This window comes from Otolemur garnettii, unplaced genomic scaffold, assembly GCF_000181295.1.
Source record: "Otolemur garnettii isolate 467f Iridium unplaced genomic scaffold, OtoGar3 scaffold00158, whole genome shotgun sequence".
NCBI classification, from domain to species: Eukaryota; Metazoa; Chordata; class Mammalia; order Primates; family Galagidae; genus Otolemur; species Otolemur garnettii.
This window is the reverse complement of record NW_003852553.1, coordinates 110071-115587: the sequence shown is the minus strand read 5'-3', so window position 1 is coordinate 115587 and position 5517 is coordinate 110071. Positions and strand designations below refer to the sequence as shown.

General features: G+C 43.0%; 1 pseudogene; it reads right to left on the bottom strand.

Annotated features, from left to right (window-relative positions):
• Positions 1-300: 300 nt before the first annotated feature.
• LOC100963986 lies at positions 301-952 on the bottom strand (annotated as a pseudogene).
• Positions 953-5517: the final 4565 nt, after the last annotated feature.

Sequence of the window (5517 nt, the reverse complement as noted above, 5' to 3'; positions counted from 1 at the left end):
ATGTTTTATACTTTACCATGCACATACACCCACAGACATCAGAGACAGAACCCACCAACTCCTGCCACCCTACATGATAAAATTTTAGGGGCCCATGAAATACCCTTTCCCTCTATCTGGGGAGGTCCTGAGCTGCATATGGATGGGGTATGTGTTGGCAGGTAGAGATCCTCCTGGATACCCGATTTAAACCTGAGTGAGTGCCCTCTCTCCTAAAACGTTAGGGTTTTGCACACACAAATCAACTGAACACCTTTATTGCTTCAAGAACCAGATAACTTTATTGGAAACAGTGGTAAACAGAAAGGAAAAAAGGTAAGTGAATGCTCTGAAAGGGCAATGTGCACCCCCAGCCTGGTGGCCGCCCCGGGGAAGCACCCGTGGCTGTGGGGACAGTCCCAGTTCAGTCCTTCTGGTCGCTTTGGTCCAGGGTGAGCCTGTCAAAGATGTACTCGGCCAGCTTGGAGTCCAGAGCCCCCAGCCTGCGCAGGTCGGTGAGGTAGCCGCCCAGCTCCTTGACGGTCTTCACCCCATTGTGCAGAAAGTGGGTCTCCAGGAAGTTGCAGAGCTGCAGGTCATTTTTGTCGCTGGCCAGCTGGTGCAGGTCAAGGAAGCTCTCGTCGACACTCTTCTCCATCTGGAAAGCACACTCCATGGCCTGCAGGCCGTTCTCACAGTCGTCGTGGTCTGGCTTCTTGACATCGCGAAAGCAGCTGCGGCCCCCGCGCTGGTTCTGCAGCTGCATCAGCATCTCGACGTGGTACCTCTTGTCATGAGACTGGCGCAGGAAGTAGCGGGCGAAGTGCTTCAGGGCCACGTCGTCCCGGTCGAAGTAGAAGGCCATGGAGAGGTACACGTAGGAGGCATACAGCAGCAAGTTGATCTGGCGGTTGACGGCCGCCTCGCAGTTGGGGTGGTAGTTTTGGCGCACCTGGGAGGGCGCGACGGCCATGACGGGCTGCACGGGCTCAGCGAGCACGAAGACCGGGAAGCTGCCACGGTAGCGCACGCTGCGGGGAGGGCAGCGGTGGCGGTGGCGGGAGCGGCGACGAGGGCCTCCGGTAGTCCCCAGGGTGAGCGAAGGTGGTGGCAGCGGAGGGTGAGCTCCTGCGGTGTGGCGGGTGAATGGCAGGCGGGTCTGTCAGGCGACCTACCGGAAGCGTGCCTGAGGGCTGTTGGCCGGAGGAAATGGTAGTCGGGGAAGGAAGCGGGAGCACAAGCGTTGAGGGGCTGGGAGTTCAGAGTTCAATGTGCAACCAAGGACACTCAGCACTGTTTGGGCTCTAATGAATTTTTAATTTTGCAATAACATTTCTAGTGTCCAAGGATTGTCTCTTCCTCTTATTTTTCCTGTCTGTAACAGCCTATTGTCATTTTTGTAAATCTAGTGCCTTCCTTAAAATTCTAAGAAGACAAATTTGTATTTTTTTGGTAAAGTTCTATTATATTTCCTATGTTTTATCTTTAATTCCCCCTCCAGAATTCGTTCTCTTTGTTCCTCATGACTTCCTCTGAAGTTTCATCAAATATCGAATATTGGCAAACTTCCAACTATTTGTGGTTGAAAATCAAGGGCACCTTTAGTTACTTGTTAACTAGCATAGATCTGATTTATAGTTGTGATGTCCTTTCACTAATAGGCTTCTTTTGTGAATGGGATGGGGGAGTGTGTCAATTACAGAATGATCTTTTCCTTTGAGGATAATTGTTTGCCTCTTGCAGGTATGACAGGAACTTTTCCCAAATGGCAAAAGCATGGGATTTCTCTGTCCTCAGAAGCTGTTAGTGGATCTTTCTTATAGGTAGATGTATGCTTTTATGTAATTTTCCTTATGCGCTGCAGTTCTGCTGTTGTCTCAAACCCTGCTTTAATTGGGTGCTCTTTCTGATTAAGCAATTCACAGTGTTTGGATTGTAGTTTTGTGGGTCCAAAAACAGTTGAATGCCACTGGTGTTTCCTAACTTGGAGTAAGTGTGAACCTAAAAGTGTCAGTCCTTCAAGATGGGTCCCAAGTGGCTAAATGGGCCTGAAATGGAAATAGAGCCAAACAGCCCTTTGCTGACCAGAGGCCACGCTCATAATCTGGGTTCCAGGAAAGTGCACACCTCTGTTCAACTTCAAGTCTGCCAGACCTCAGCCAAACCAACCAATCAAAGTGCACATGAACCAGTCAGTCAGGGCCCAGGGAATCAACCAATGGAAACTAAGCAAGTTTGAATGCTTCATTTACATAAACAGACAAGAGGGCAGCCTGAGAGGGAACTTTTGGTGTAAAACCCAAACTCGTGGGGCGGCCCCTGTGGCTCAGTGGGTAGGGCGCTGGCCCCATATACCTAAGGGTGGCGGGTTCAAACCCAGCCCCAGCCAAACTGCAACGAAAGTCGGTTGTTGAGGTGGGCACCTGTGGTCCCAGATACTTGGGAGGCTGAGGCAAGAGAATCGCGTAACCCCAAGAGTTAGAGGTTGCTGTGAGCTGTGACACCACAGCGCCCTACTGAGGGCAATAAAGTGAGACTCTGTCTCTCTAAAAAAAAAAAAAAAAATGAACTCATGCTTTGTTTTCTAAACACACTTTCCTTTTATACCTAAGGCTGCATCTCCCCCGTATGCAAACAGTTCTCTGAAATAAAGTCTCTTCCTTTTCACTGAACTTTTGTTTACATGCCCACCATAAGCAGGGGTGGCAGGGCAGAGAAGGCTAGGGGAAGGCAAAGTCTGGCCTTCAAAGGGTAAATCTTTAATCTCACAATTGATTTAGAACCTTTTGCAGTCTTTGGATTTCATTGATTGTGTTCTTGAACTTTGTGCTTGGTTTTCTCTGGCAGGCATTTTTAAATCTCTAGATTTTTCAGTCTGAAAGCATCCTCCATTTCTATCCTCAAGCATTCTTCACATTTTCTGGTTTGCTTACTGTATCCTTTCCAGTTTATGTATATGTAGATAATTCTTTGTATCTAGTTGGCCATTATAATTCAATTATCTTTTTAATTTCCTTTAATTTTTCTTAAATTTTTATGTTTTTTATTTATACATAATGGATGTAATACATATTTGGGGGCACATGTGATAGATAATCTTTCCCATTCATATAATCAAATTAGTGTAATTGGGATATCCATGACCTTAAATATTATCTTTTATTTATGCTAGGAGCATTCAAATTGTTCTCTTGTATAATAGTTTTTTTGAAATCTGCAACAGGTTAATGTTAACTATAGTTACCCTACTGATTTATCAAAAAATACCACATAGTTCTTCTCTCTTTAGGCAAGCAGTAGAGTATTACTTAGCAGGAGAAAGAGGAAGAAAAGGAAGAAATAACACTTACATTAGGCAAAATTACTGTGACATAAGAGAAAGAAAGTTTAGAAACATATTCTTTTTTTTCATCCAACAAGAAGCCATAACTTTATTAAGAAACATATTCTTTATAAGCACATTCTTTCCTTTTCAAGTGTATATGGAGCATTTACCAAAATAGACCATATTCTGGGCCATGCAATAGTATAAATTTAAGTTGACTCAAATCAGGGAAGATACCTTCTTTGACCACAATGGAATGAAACTAGATCATTAATAGAAATAAATCATTAACATAAAGATATCTGAAAAATCCACAAATACTTAGAAACTAATAATACACTTGTAAACAATATACAAGTGAAAGAAGAGGTCAAGAGGTTTTACAATTACTGAGAAGTAAATGTTATCAAAGTACAAGAACCAACATTGTGTGATGCATCCAAACTAGTGCTTAGATGACAATTTAGAGCACTAAATGCCTACATTAGAAAAGCAAAAAATGTCTCAAATTAATCATCTAACTTCTCACATTAAGAAATTAAAGAAATTAGAACAAAATAATCCCAAATGAAGCAGAGAGAAAGAGGGATTTTTTGCAAGTCAGGAAGCGTTTTATGACCTGGGACAAAGGCTAAGATATTGAGAATCCTGAGTAAAAGAGGTTTGAAGGAAATTTACTCTTATTGGAGAATGACTGCAGGAATACGCCAGTGGGTCTGCTTTAAGGTCTGTGGTTGGGCTGGTAATTTGACATAGATGTCTAGGTAAGAACCCCTTCCCATTGCGTTATGCCAATGGGCATAGGATCAAAGGCACAGGGCAGAATGAGGATTCCTGGTAGGCTTAAGGCCAAAATATAATATATTGAGGTGATTACTCAATTCAAGGTCTGGTCCTTTGAATGAAGTATCTCTGCATAGCTGGACCAGGTGACTGGATAATAAGAGCCAAATGGAAACTATATGTTCTTCTCCTAAGTTATTTTTTTAACCTCTTGGCCCTAGAAGAGATGATAGAAATCCAACCTTTAGGTTAAGATTGCATTTGACTTAACATTTCTCCTTTCTAGTTTTTCCTTTGCTGTATCTTTTAAGTTGATTTTATACGTGTCAGAATGATCAGAATGAAAGGAGAACTCTTATCATAATTTTACTAGGCCCTGCCCTTATCCACTCATAGGGATGATCTTAAAAAAAGTTTTTAAAAGGCCAGATATGTCCAAATGCTTGAGGGTGGAATATTTGTTTTCTGCTTAGGCCAAATTCTGCATAGAGTGTGACTTTTAAATAGGAGTGGTGGTGATGGTCATTCAGTGTATGTAAGGGAAAGAAGGGATGTGTGTATGTGTGTGTGTGTGTGTGTGTGTAGGTTAAAGTCACCTTGTTCTCTTTTGATAAAATGGAGCCCAGAATGCTTTAAATAGACTTCAAGTCAGTTGTCATAATATATGTTGATAAGACCCCCAAATAAGTTAACGTGTCAAGATCACCTAACAAGGATTCACATCTCATATGCCTGTCATAGCTGAGATTACATTAGCCTTCTCTTTCCTTAAGTTTTACTCTTTCCTTCATTCTCAGTTTCACTCTCTCTCACTTTCCTCAGTGTGGGGTAAAATCCCACAGCTGTGTGCTCCTTCACAAACTATGCGCTCCCTTTAAGCTCCAGAGGCAGGTGGACAGACTTCTGTGGAAGGCAACTCTGTTGATGACCCGGTATCCCAGCATGGAACAGGGCCTGGGGATTAGGGCATAAAAACCCATCTCCAGTGACTCTGGCCATGTGGCTGTTAAGCCTGCAAAGAAAGGGTTAAAAACCTTTCTGCAGAGACACAGCCTAGGGATTGATAAGTGAACTCTTATCGGAAAACTACGTAGGCCTCCAGATTGTCAGAGACAGAAGCCATAAATCTGCTTTCTATAATGAGTGTATAGTGTAACTTCAAAGGTTTTACTCCCCTCTTGGTAATCTCAAGTCTTTAGACAAACTCCCTTTTGCAGCTGTCTCTAGGTTTCAAACTTTGTGTCTTTTTGAAGGTTGAACTAACTGTAGAAAATAGTATGACTGCTTTGCTTGTTAATTAATAATGTGTACGTGACCAGCCAACTATAAAAGGTGGTCTTGAACAATAAAGCTTTGCTACTTCCACCAGAGAGATAGTCTCTCTCTTTCACTATAATAATTCCAGATGCGAGACTGCACCTGTAGTGACG